This window comes from Monodon monoceros, unplaced genomic scaffold (assembly GCF_005190385.1).
Source record: "Monodon monoceros isolate NGI ecotype Baffin Bay Population unplaced genomic scaffold, NGI_Narwhal_1 Super_Scaffold_3, whole genome shotgun sequence".
Classification (NCBI taxonomy): Eukaryota; Metazoa; Chordata; class Mammalia; order Artiodactyla; family Monodontidae; genus Monodon; species Monodon monoceros.
The window spans coordinates 19,062,899-19,076,753 of record NW_021703780.1 but is presented as its reverse complement, the minus strand read 5'-3'; the positions used below and the strand labels follow the sequence as shown (position 1 = coordinate 19,076,753).

Sequence of the window (13,855 nt, the reverse complement as noted above, 5' to 3'; positions counted from 1 at the left end):
GTGAATATAAACTACATTAAGTCTCTAGCTGATGTGTTTTAGACATCAATAGGTCTATTAAACTTACAAAACTGCTGGAAAAACTTTGAGTAAGAAAACTTATAAAAGTAGCTGAAAAATAAAGATCATTCAGTATTAAACCATCTGCGATATTAAAGGTTGGAAGTACAAATAGATCTCGTTGAGGCTAGCATACTAATGTAAGATTTATGCTGTCGATAACTATTTGCAATTAAGTGTAATGTGCAAATACCATGGTATTACATATTTCAGTTGTTAGAAAGAAAGAAAAAGCATTAGTTTGGGGCATTTCTTAAATTTAATAATAGCTGGTGTTCTGGAAAGAAAAATGAAAAAATCCTTTCTCTGGATTAGCAGAGAAAGAGCTAATATCTGTCGGTGAATGCCATTATGATTTTTTATACATGCCTCTGGTTTGGCTTCATTCGTAGATTGCATAGATATTACTTAAATAAGACTTCAAGAGAGAACATGGATTTTTGAAAATGGGGATTGGTCTCCGATGTTGTGGTTGCCAGGTAATGGATTAACAAGCTGTCAGTGTGAAATCCATTCCTTTCTTCTTATCACCCAGGAAGCAGGTACTCTGTCACTCCCTGCTGGCTTACAAACTTTCACAGAAAAGTAGAGGCATCATGGTGGCAGTGCTAAGTTTTATTTATATGTAATAATATTCTGTTCATGACGTTTGACCTCTCCTATCTAACGCCTATATTATTTTAATTAATGTGTCATTGGTGCATTCATGTGCTTAATATTTTTAATACAATAGTGCTACTTTGAACCATACCAAGTTACCATTTTGTAGTTCCAAAATGATCAAATGGTGACAATTTCACAATTTCATAAGGTGCAATATGTTAGTAATTTACTTCAGGGTGAGTGAAGGGGCCGGGGAGAATTTTATAGCAAGTAGTAAAGGATAGAAGATGTGTGTGTGTGTGTGTGTGTGTGTGTGTGTTTACTGAGACTCTGCTATGTGGGCCCTGTCCTACACATCAGATGTACAGCAAGGAAACAGGTAAAGCCATTGCTCTCATGAAGTATATCTCCCATATGGATGGGAGACAGAAAACAAAGCTAATTCCAGATAAGTGAGTGCTATATAATAACAGATTATTCAATAAAAGGGATTATAGAAAGACAGGGTATGAGGGGGGCAGCTATTTTAGATAAGATAAGCCTCCTTCAGAATCAGGTGAATAGCAACCTAAAAATAGAAAATAAATTTTGCAAAGAATTGTGTTCTCTGTTAATGGACTAGCAAGTGCAAAGGCCCTGAGGAGGGAAGGTACTTGGCTGGTTTGAAGAAGAACAAGGAAACCAGCGTGTCTGGAGCAGAGTGACTGAATGGGACAGTGGTCACAGATGAGGTGAGAAAATGATAGGCCACCAAATGAGACTGTGAAGGAGCAGCCAGTGATACAGAAGGAACACAAGAAAAGTGTGTTATCTGTGAAGCTAAAATTTTTTTTAAAAACTAATTCATGAAGGAAGGAAGTGATCACCTTTGTCAAATGCTCTGAGAGGTCAGATAAGGAATGAACTTAGAATTGACCACTGTATTGATTTTTGAATGGTAATCAGTTTTTATAGAAGTTTATGAAGTAATTGTCAATGGACCTTTTTCCTTATTTTTAAAATAAGGTATAAGTACAGTAAAAGTCATCCTTTTTAGTGTACATTTCTGTAAGTCTTGAGAAACAAATGCAGTTCTGTTATTACCACCATAATCATGACATAGAACTTTTCATCAGAACCCCAAATTCCCAGTGCCTCTTTGTAGCAAACACCTTCCACATCCCCAGCTACAGATCTGTTTCCTGCCCCTCCACTTTTGCAAGTATGACATATATATGTAATCATACAGTACGAAGCTTTCTAAATCTGGCTTTCATTTAGCATAAAACATTTGAGATTCATCATATTACATGTATCAGTGGTTCCAACTCATTTACTGCTGAGGAGTATCCCATTGTATGCATAAACCAAAATTTGTTTATCCATTCCCCTGTTGAGTGTTGGTTTCAGTTCTTGGAGATTACAAATAAACCTGCTATAAATATTCACATAGAGTTTTTGTGTGTGTGAACACAGGTTTTTATTTCATTTTGGTAAATACTTAGGAAGCGGAATGCTGGGCCATATGGTAATTGCATGTTTATCTCTTTAAAAAAAAAAAAACATCTAAACTATTTTCCAAAGTCATTGAACCATTTTTCATTCCTACCAGCAATATATTATATGAGAGTTCTACTTGCTCCAGTTTTTTTTTTTCCTTTCTTTTAATTTTAGCTATTCTAAAAGGTAATATATCATTGTGGGTTTAATTTTCATTTCTCTAATGACTAATGATACTGAGCACCTTTTCAGGTACTTATCTGCCGTCCCTATTATCCTCTTCAGTGAACTATCTGTTCAAATCATTTGCCCATTTTTTACTTTTTTTTTTTTTTTTTTTTTTTGCGGTACGCGGGCCTCTCACTGCTGTGGCCTCTCCCGTTGCGGGGCACAGGCTCCGGACGCACAGGCTCACGGGCCCAGCTGCTCCGCGGCATGTGGGATCTTCCCGTACCGGGGCACGAACCCACATCCTCTGCGTCGGCAGGTGGACTCTCAACCAGTGCGCCACCAGGGAAGCCCTGCCCATTTTTTAAACAGGCTGTTTGCTTCCTTATTATTGAGTTATGAATGCTCTTTGTGTATTCTGCATACCAGACTTTTATCAGATATATGTTTTGCAAATATTTTCTCCCAGTCGGTGGCTTGTCTTTTCATTCTCTTAATAGTGCTTTTCAAATTGCAGAAGTTTCTAAGTTTGATAAAGTCCAAAAGATCATTTTTTTCCCCACAAATTAGGCTTTTCCTGTCATATCAAAGAAATGTCTGCCTAAGTAACCCAAGTTCACAAAAGATTTCTCCTATGTTTCTTCTAGAAGCTTCATAGGTGTAGAGTTTACATTTGTGACATTTAGTTTTTGTACGATGGAAGTCACTGGTGACTTTTACATGAGTGAGTATTAATTAATTTGTGCAAAGACCTGGTCAGAATAGGTTAAAGAGAAAATGAAAGATAATAGAATTGAGACCATCTTTAGAGAACTTCTGCTACAGAGTAGGTGAAAATTGAGGTTTTAGCTGTGGAGAAATCTTATAGGTAGAGTATGATGGCTGGTAGTGTGTAGGTAAGCAAAATTCAACACATTGGCTTGTTATCTATAAATTAAAATGGTACAAATTGAGACAAATCAGAGGAGAACAAATCCAGTGAAACCTCACTCGGTAGCGGGTTAAAAGCTCCAAGCCAAAGAGTGGTTATTTAAGATGAAAATAACAGGGTTTCTAGGGCAAGTAAGGATAAACTTCTATGCTTTTTGCATTGCAGCCAGTGAAATGTTTGGCTTGGAAAAATGAAAAGAGGTGGGAAAAGAAATTCAATTTGACCTTAAACCCAGCAGCTTGTCTGATTGAATCTTTTTCCATGGATTGAGCAAGAGAGAATAGGGAGTTGGGGGTGTCTTTTCCCTGGGCAGAACCTCAGAGGGTTTCACATTTCCTAGGAGCTCTTAAAACCTCGTTTAAACACAGTCTGTTTATAAAGCGACCTCAGTGGCTTTGGTAGAATCCCTAAACTCTGGGCATTCTCTCTGCCCAGCATCCCAGAAAGTAGTTAGAGAGTCAGGGGCACAGATTACATACACAGGGGCAGGGTAGAAGATCAAGCTGAAAGAAAAGTCTTTTCGGGTAGCCCATTCCTTTAATTGTACAATATTCTCCAGGCTTTCAAAGGAAAAAGAAGAGCATGGTTAAGAAGTCATGGAATTCCATGGTGGTCAAAATTCATATGTGGGATTTGATTTCTAGAACTAGCTCAGATAACATAAAACAATATTTTGGCTTTCTGAGAGCAGAGGTCTGAGTCTCCCCTTCATAGCCAGTCAGATTTACGTGGAGACGGACCTCTACGGTATGCACATAACTCAACTACGAGCCATCAAAAGGAAACCAAGGCGTTCGTGGTTGACACACATAAAGAATTAGGAGGAAAGTATTGAACTTTCACGCTGATTTCAATCTTTCTTTTGTTTCTTTGTTTATATTGTCATAAAACTGGTTGTTTCTTTCTGGCTTTAAGTTGAGCAATATATGACAACAAGGGCTAAATGAAGTAAACCTGAAATAATCTATTTCTTTAAAATGCCCAATTAAGGGAGCTTCCGGGAAGATGGCGGAAGAGTAAGACACGGAGAGCACCTTCCTCCCCACAGATATACCAGAAATACATCTACACGTAGAACAACTCCTACAGAACGCCTACTGAACGCTGGCAGACTCAGACCTCCCAAAAGGCAAGAAACCCCCCACGTACCTGGGTAGGGCAAAACAAAAAAGAATAAACAGAGACAAAAGGATAGGGACGGCACCGGCACCAGTGGGAGGGAGCTGTTAAGGAGGAATGGTTTCCACACACTAGAAGCCCCTTCGCGGGCGGAGACTGTGGGTGGCGGAGGGGGAAAGCTTCGAAGCCGCGGAGGAGAGCACAGCAACAGGGGTGCGGAGGGCAAAGCAGAGAGATTCCCGCACAGAGGATCGGTGCCGACCAGCACTCACCAGCCCGAGAGGCTTGTCTGCTCACCCGCTAGGGCGGGCGGGGCCGGGAGCTGAGGATCAGCTTCGGTTGGAGCGACGGGAGAGGACTGGGGCTGGCGGTGTGAACACGGCCTGAAGGGGGCTAGTGCGCCACGGCTAGCCGGGAGGGACTCCGGGGAAAAGTCTGGACCTGCCGAAGAAGCAAGAGACCTTTTCTTACCTCTTTGTTTCGTGGTGCGCGAGGAGAGGGGATTAAGAGCTTTGCTTAAAGGAGCTCCAGAGACGGGCGCGAGCCGCGGCTAAAAGCGCGGACCCCAGAGACGGGCATGAGACGCTAAGGCTGCTGCTGCCGCCACCAAGAAGCCTGTGTGTGAGCACAGGTCACTATCCACACCCCGCTTCCGGGGAGCGGGTGCAGCCCGTACGGCCAGGGTTCCGGGAGCCAGGGACAACTTACCCGGGAGAACACACGGCGCGCGTCAGGCCGGTGCAACGTCACGCCGGCCTCTGCCACCGCAGGCCCGCCCCGCACTCCGTGCCCCTCCCTCCCCCCCGGCCTGAGTGAGCCAGAGTCCCGGAAGCAGCTGCTTCTTTAACCCCGTCCTGTCTGAGTCAAGAACAGACGCCCTCCAGCGACCTACACGCAGAGGCGGGGCCAAATCCAAAGCTGAGCCCCTGGAAGCTGTGAGAACAAAGAAGAGAAAGGGAAATCTCTCCCAGCAGCCTCAGAAGCAGCGGATTAAAGCTCCACAATCAACTTCATGTACCCTGCATCTGTGGAATACATGAATAGATAACAAATCATCCCAAATTGAGGAGCCGTGTGGATGAAAGGCTCTTGGTGCTGCAGCCAGGAGTCAGTGCTGTGCCTCTGAGGTGGGAGAGACAACTTCAGGACACTGGTCCACAAGAGACCTCCCAGCTCCACATAATATCAAACAGCGTTAATCTGCCAGAGATCTCCATCTCAACACCACCACCCAGCTTCACTCAACGACCAGCAAGCTACAGTGCTGGACACCCTATGCCAAACAACTAGCAAGACAGGAACACAACCCCACCCATTAGCAGAGAGGCTGCCTAAAATCATAATAAGTCCACAGACACCCCAAAACACACCACCAAACGTGGACCTGCCCACCAGAAAGACAAGATCCAGCCTCATCCACCAGAACACAGGCACTAGTCCCCTCCACCAGGAAGCCTACACAACCCACTGAACCAACTTTAGCCACTGGGGACAGACACCAAAAACAACGGGAACTACGAACCTGCAGCCTGCAAAAAGGAGACCCCAAACACAGTAAGATAAGCAAAATGAGAAGACAGAAAAACACAGCAGATGAAGGAGCAAGATAAAACCCCACCAGACCTAACGAATGCAGAGGAAATAGGCAGTCTGCCTGAAAAAGAATTCAGAATAATGACAGTAAAGATGATCCAAAATCCTGGAAATAGAATAGACAAAATGCAAGAAACATTTAACAAGGACCTAGAAGAACTAAAGATGAAACAAACAACGATGAACACCACAATAAATGAAATTAAAAATACTCTAGATGGGATCAATAGCAGAATAACTGAGGCAGAAGAACGGATAAGTGACCTGGAAGATAAAATAGTGGAAATAACTACTGCAGAGCAGAATAAAGAAAAAAGAATAAAAAGAACTGAGGACAGTCTCAGAGACCTCTGGGACAACATTAAACGCACCAACATTCGAATTATAGGGGTTCCAGAAGAAGAAGAGAAAAAGAAAGGGACTGAGAAAATATTTGAAGAGATTATAGTTGAAAACTTCCCTAATATGGGAAAGGAAATAGTTAATCAAGTCCAGGATGCATAGAGAGTCCCATACAGGATAAATCCGAGGAGAAATATGCCAAGACACATATTAATCAAACTGTCAAAAATTAAATACAAAGAAAACATATTAAAAGCAGCAAGGGAAAAACAACAAATAACACACAAGGGAATCCCCATAAGGTTAACAGCTGATCTTTCAGCAGAAACTCTGCAAGCCAGAAGGGACTGGCAGGACATATTTAAAGTGATGAAGGAGAAAAACCTGTGACAAAGCGAGAGAGAGGCATGGACATATATACACTACCAAATGTAAGGCAGATAGCTAGTGGGAAGCAGCCGCATAGCACAGGGAGATCAGCTCGGTGCTTTGTGACCATCTGGAGGGGTGGGATAGGGAGGGTCGAAGGGAAGGAGATGCAAGAGGGAAGAGATATGGGAACATATGTATATGTATAAATGATTCACTTTGTTATAAAGCAGAAACTAACACACCATTGTAAAGCAATTATACTCCAATAAAGATGTAAAAAATAAATAAAAATAAAGTCTTTATTGAATTTAAAAAAAAAGCCCAAGTAAGCACTACAGAGCATATTACAGAAATATTTGATGAACCAAATTATAAGTGAAAATACTATGTAGAATGTATGTGTCATAATGGTCTTTGTGTGTGTACATGTGTCAGCAAAGAACTACGAAAGGAATGACTTTACTCTCAGAGTAATGCAATGGGTTTGCATTGCAATTTGATAAAATACAAATCCTAGTCTTTTCTACTTTTCATTTTGTTTATGTCAGGAGCAGTGAAAACATTAGGCATAAGAGCAGCATTTATATGACTTTTTAGTTCAATAATATGCACATTATATTATGTCTAATTTATACATGAAATTAATGGTCAGCAATCCTGAGTAAATCAATGACATTCCTCTTACTGTATATAAATAACAGAGACAGGGTATTTGTGATCCTTGGATAGAGAGCAGTTAAAAGTTTCTCTTGTTCATCTCCTTCCTTTTATAGGAGCTTATGGCCTTATTACCGGGTATAGAACTGGATTCAGCTCAATTTGAGTACAGAACCAGTTCATTTCTGCCAGTACAATTATTGTCACATTTTCTCAAAATCCAGTTTAGATCACAATTACAGCTTATATTTTTTAAAAAATTATTTTCTGTATACCAACAGGTGCTCAATAATTTGAATGAATTTTCTTTTCGTTAATCACGATAAAATGGGTGATACTTGTACCCATATTTTACAGATGGAGAAATAGGTTTAAAGAGGAAAAAATAACTTTCCCAAAGCTCATGCACAGATTATCTAGAGAAGTAATGTCTTAAACCCAAGTATTCTTAACCACGAAGCAATAAATATCTACTTAATAAAAACAGAAATGTGTTTGAGCAAGAAAATTCCTGTAATGGTGACAGAAGGAAAGTAGCATCATAGCTGGAAGGGCATTTAGCTATGATTGTCATTTCCAATCTATATTTTGGGAAGACCATTCCCAGATATTGCCTGAATGGAAGGATATAAAGGATCATGATCTACAGTTTACATATGAGTTTAGCTTCAAGCTAAGATAGTCTAGATATCCCAGAAAAGACACAGTGTGAATATACACTCTTAGACTGCTCGCTCAGACCTACGTGATCTACAGCTTTTGGCTTTCCAATTATATCACTATAAGTCTCATCACTTTAAAAAAAAAAAAACACCCAGAGTCTTAAGACCCCAGATACTGTTGCTGCCACCCTTGAACCCCAGTGTATGTCAAAACATCCTGCAGATTCCCTGATGGGAATGCTCAGTTGACCATTTAAATCCTAATGCAATTTAGCCCAGTCGTTATTATCTCATGATCTCAACATGTTTCAGAGAACCAAGTTTTTCTCTGTAATTTTCAAATAATACATTCAAACAAGTATGCTAGTGAAAGAGCCTTGGAAAAAAAGGGAAAATTGGGCTATGATATGTTGAATGCTTGCTTTGGAGAGAGAGCTACAGCAGAATTATCAGAGCTGCAGGAGTTAAGGGGCAGTCTATGCATTCATTTGTATGATTATATATGATCACCTAATTTTCACCCAGTGTGTATTTACCATCTGTCAATGATGCCTACACTGTCATTTCAATGCGAGTTATAGCTATTACTTTATTATTAAATTATTTTATGAAAGCCTATAGTACTGTGCCTATATATGACAATTTATATATATTTTTTCATTCAGGATAGAGAACTTTCAGTGTCAAAGTCTGTGAAGAAGTTATTCCTTGCAGTAGACATTCAGAATGTTTTCAGTTCTGTGGCACACACAGACCCTTTATTATTAAACACATCAAAGCTTTGCTTCCAGGAACGATAATCTTCTCAGTTGTTCTCTCTCTGAGTCAGAACTGGAATGCTTTTCTCATGGAAAATATAAATTAATAGAGAGAAAATGCCCTCTCTCCCTCTCTCTCTCTCTCTCTCTTTCACACCCACTCTCTCCCCTCTTCATAACTCTTCCAACCAGTCCTCATACTTCAGGAAAATCAATCTTTGGCCAAAGAATAAATAAGCAGTTTTAATTTGGCATATTGTTTTGTGATTCATAGATACGCATTTGTAATGTTAAATATTTACAGCATTTACACAACAGGACACATTTCCCATCCGTTTCATTTTTGCCCTAAATTCCAAGAGCCTTGATATTAAATCTCTACTTCGGAAAGAAACAACTACTCCAAAAATATGCTAACCATCTAACCCTTTGTTTGCATTCTATTCAGTGACGTACATAAATATGCAAGATTTACAGAGAGAGTGTCAAATGAAGTGCTTGACATTCTCCTTGGTGCTCCCAGCATTCCTTCTGGGACCAGAGCATGCTAGTTCCACACTCCATTACCATGGACCATGGCTGCCCGAAGAGGAGAATGTTAGTGAGACAAGAGAATTGGGCCCTATGAAACCCTCAGAGCATGGACGTGAAGAGGCACAAAAGAGAAATATCACTACTTAGGTGTGGCACAAAAATCAAGAGTTTTAAGGAAGAAGAGGGGAATATTTCTCTCTGGATCAACGCTTCAAAGACATTCTTACAAAACTTTCTAGAAAAATGAAGAATACCTTTCATATTTTTAAAACTGAGGTATAGGTGATTTACCACATTATATGTTACAGGTGTACAACATAGTGATTCACAATTTTTAAAGGTTATACTCCATTTATAGTTATTATAAAATATTGGCTATATTCCCTGTGTTGTACAATATATCCTTGTACCTTATTTATTTTATACATAATAGTTGTACCTCTTAATCCCTTACCCCGTCTTGCCCCTCCCCCTTTCCTTCTCCCCACTGGTAACCACTAATTTGTTCACTATATCTGTGACTCGGTTTCCTTTTTGTTATAGTCACTAGTTTGTGGTTATTTTTTAGATTCCACATATAAGTGAAATCATACAGTATTTGTCTTTCTCTGTCTGACTTAATTCACTTTATATAATACTCTCCAAGTCTATCCATATGGTTGCAAATGGCAAGATTTCATTCTTTTTTAAGGGTGAGTACATCATTTCATATTTTCAAAAGGCTGCTCTATGTATACAATCTTGCATTTCTGGTAATCTCTTAAAATTTTCATATACATTTACACAATATGTCAATGACTAAGTATTAGAACAACTATTTGTTCTTCAGCAGAAATGATGGTCTTGTTTTACTTATTGGTCCCCTCACCAGCAGCATCTGCAGGCTGTCCACTTGCTGCTATTTACCTCTCCGTTTGCAGGCTTCTTTATGTAGGGTTTCTTGGAGCCTTTCAAGAGTCTGTGCATTACAAAGCTCCAAAAAGGAAATACCATAAACATTCTTTTTTCCTTCCTTCAGAAGATCGCTGGTAGGGCTTTTTTTTTTTTTTTTTGCGGTACGCGGGCCTCTCACTCTTGTGGCCTCTCCCGTTGCGGAGCACAGGCTCCGGACGCGCAGGCTCAGCGGCCATGGCTCACGGGCCCAGCCGCTCGGCGGCATGGGAATCTTCCCGGATCGGGGCACGAACCCGCGTCCCCTAGCATGGGCAGGCGGACTCTCAACCACTACGCCACCAGGGAAGCCCCGCTGTCAGGGCATTTTTAAGGCTCAGTCCCATGAAGCATTGGGCTTGACAGTGCAGCTGAATACTCTAGAGCTAACTTTCAATCTTGGCTACGGTGTAGGCAGAGTTAGAGTGTCTCTCTCTTCTACTTGGTGATCGTACAGACAACCAGAAGGCTAGGTTTGGTTTTTGTTTCATGTTTCTTCCTAGCTTCCAGTGCCTATTTCACAATATTTAAATGGACTGCGTCCTAAAAATTCTGTCACCCCAGCCACTTGTTGGAATGAGATTAACATTATATATTGTAAAAATTTATGAAAGCTAATATAAAGGAATGCTTTAGAAATAATTGCACAAGCACTGAGCACAAGTGAGTCAGATAAAAATAATTTTGTTATCTCTTGAATTGAATAGATTCCCAATTATTTTGAGGGTCATGGTTTTTTTGTTTGCTTTCTGAAAACATTCATTGAAATATAGTTGATTTATATATTATATTAGTTTCAGGTGTCTGGCATAGTGATTCAGTACTTTTATAGATTATACTCCATTAACAGTTAAAATTGGGACATTGGGACTGACATATACACACTACTATATATAAAATAGATAACTAATAAAAACTTGCTGTATAGCACAGGAATTTCTGCTCAATACTCTGTAATGGCCTATATGGGAAAAGAATCTAAAACAAAGAGTGGATATATGTATATGTATAACTGATTCACTTTGCTGTATACCTGAAGCTAACACAACATTGTAAATCAACTATACTCCAATAAAAATCTTTTTAAAAAGATAATGGCTATAAGTCTCTGTGCTATGCAATATATCCTTGTTGCTTACCTATTTGAGGGTCATGTTTTTGAAGCCAGGTGATCTCTGGCAAAAAAGGAGGAAAACAAAAACACCCACAAGCCTTGAGTATGTGGACCAAATCAGGCAGCCAAGAGCCAAGAAGCATCTATTCAGAGAGTTTATGAGAACTCTGGTTAATAGCATTCTTCTCTGTCCTGCTATTCCTTACAGTGTCTGTAATAGAGGCACATGAGTGCATGGTACTAGTATTTCGCACATAATCACCAATAGGCTAAATAGCACAACACCCACTCTGTCAACAGAATCTATTGAAAGCAAATTTTTAATTTGGTCATTCAATCGATGGTTTTGCTAAATTACTTCAAACCACTGGCTTAACTCATGACTTCATTAAAGAGTTTTTCTTGATCCAATTGACTGAATTCACAGGATGTTTTATTCTCACACTGAAGACCCAAATAGGGACTAATGCCTTCAGACACAGAACAGTTAGAACATTCATTAGGGAAGTTCATGTTCATAGTGCCACCATGAAGGCCTTGTATTTGTTAGCTTATTACAACTGTTAGTCTATTTGGGGGACATTGAGAAGCACGGGATCTCTAGTAAAGGAATCAAAGAGTTCAAGAAATTCAAACGCTTTATTGACAGTTGACAGACACTGATGACTTTCTTGAGCTTAGCTGAAAGGTAGATAAGAGTAACAGTACCCTTCTTAAATAATTTGCTGACATATTATAAGGGCCTGTCAGGTGAACAGAATTGGATGAAACCTACTTCTTCATCCATGACAGATTTTTATTGGGCCATGCTTGGTGCTATTTATCTGTTTGACTGTTTTAGTAATATATCGAAGAAGGGCGAACCCACCACTCTGCACAGAAGCTAAACATTAGAAATCACTTACTTCCATGTGGTCATTCTTCATCCATCCTACACTCTCATGCCACCAAATCTATAGAAATATATTAGTGCAAATGCGATCTTGGATATGACATGCACACAATTTTCATGTAACGTGTTTATAGAGCACATATTGCATTCCCTTTTTAAGAAATATCTTGTCATGTCTTTATACAACCACTTGAGAAGATAATTTCCAAGTCCTATCAATTCCTATCAATTAGCTTGTCATTCTTGGTCTATATGTTTAGCAGTGTCCACTGGCAGCCAGTATTGATATCACCTGTTTTTAGAGAGTACTACACAGTGTGCAAACCACTTAAATAAAGAATTAGGTCTCGGGCTTCCCTGGTGGCGCAGTGGTTGAGAGTCCGCCTGCCGGTGCAGGGGACACGGGTTTGTGCCCCGGTCCGGGAGGATCCCACATGCCGCAGAGCGGCTGGGCCCGTGAGCCACGGCCGTTGGGCCTGTGCGTCCGGAGCCTGTGCTCCGCAACGGGAGAGGCCACAGCAGTGAGAGGCCCGCGTATCGCAAAAACGAACAAACAAACAAAAAAAGAATTAGGTCTCATCATTTTCACCAGTTCTGTAAAGTAAGCATGACTCCTGCCACAGGAAGGAGTATATATGTCAGAACCAGAATTTTATTTCAGTTCTGTATTTTTTCTGTGACATGGAACCTGAGACACCTCTTTTCTCCACTGAAATCTGTTGGAATAATACTGCTCCTGTATAGAATTACAGGACTGAAGCAGAGCTCTCTTCCTCCTTTCATTACATTGACCTCTATGGTAGATGATGAGATATCTATTCTGATTCTTGGCTGTCCAGACTGGAAGAACTATGTGCTAAATCAAATGTAATTTGGGCCATTGTTTCTCTTCTGTTCTGATATCTCTGAGTAATTCTGGAAAGACTTGTACAGGAGCCCAAAACATGTTTTCACAGTGAAAACAAACGCTTATGCCTGCAGCTGTCTTTTCTGGGATTGTGGTGTTCTACCTCCTTGATTATAGGCTTTGAAAAATCCAGGGAAAGAGTCAAGTTGGGGAGTAACCTTGAGGGAACTGATTTCTGGAATTCAGACAATTGATCAGCCTTCCTCTTATATGTATTATTTTGTTCTGAGATATTTTGTAGGTCCAAGAAGACTGCAAGCATTTGGCTTAGTGGAAATGAGGGGAGGTGTATTTGAATTGATGAAAAGAAATATGGATTTTGAACTATTTTTAATCTTGGTTTTATTATTCTCCAGTCCCCATAATTAGAACAAGTCTAGCAAAGCGTTGCTTAGTGGTTGTCTTTAAGTGACTTTTCTTAGTTAATAGCTAATAATGATTTGTAATTAGGAAATAATTTAAATGTAAATAGATTCTTCTGCACTGCCTACCAATGCTTGAAAACAATTTGTTCTCTTAAATAGCCTAGAAATTACCCACGCAGTCTTGATGATACTGTTAATTTTCTTGGAAAAAATTCTACATAAGAAGTACAAAGAGAACTTTAGCTCTATGTCTACCTGAATTGTAACACATTTCTAAGTAGTAGAGTCCAAGTTTATGAGGCATTACTGGTCATTGGTGTTGCAGTCAATACAAGAAAAAAAATCTGTGTGGGAAAAGAATTTAGAAAG

General features: G+C 39.9%; 1 long non-coding RNA gene across 3 annotated transcripts in view; it reads right to left on the bottom strand.

Annotated features, from left to right (window-relative positions):
- Positions 1–13,855, bottom strand: part of LOC114906978 — a 586,545-nt gene that overhangs the window by 292,443 nt on the left and 280,247 nt on the right. The window contains exon 1 of one of the 3 annotated variants that reach the window (XR_003796586.1): positions 4,832–4,845. The exons of 1 other annotated variant lie outside the window; for it this stretch is intronic. This is a non-coding gene — a long non-coding RNA (uncharacterized LOC114906978). Of the gene's footprint in view, positions 1–4,632; positions 4,787–4,831; positions 4,846–13,855 lie in introns of those variants that run through there. One more of the 3 variants, XR_003796585.1, reaches the window with a different exon arrangement.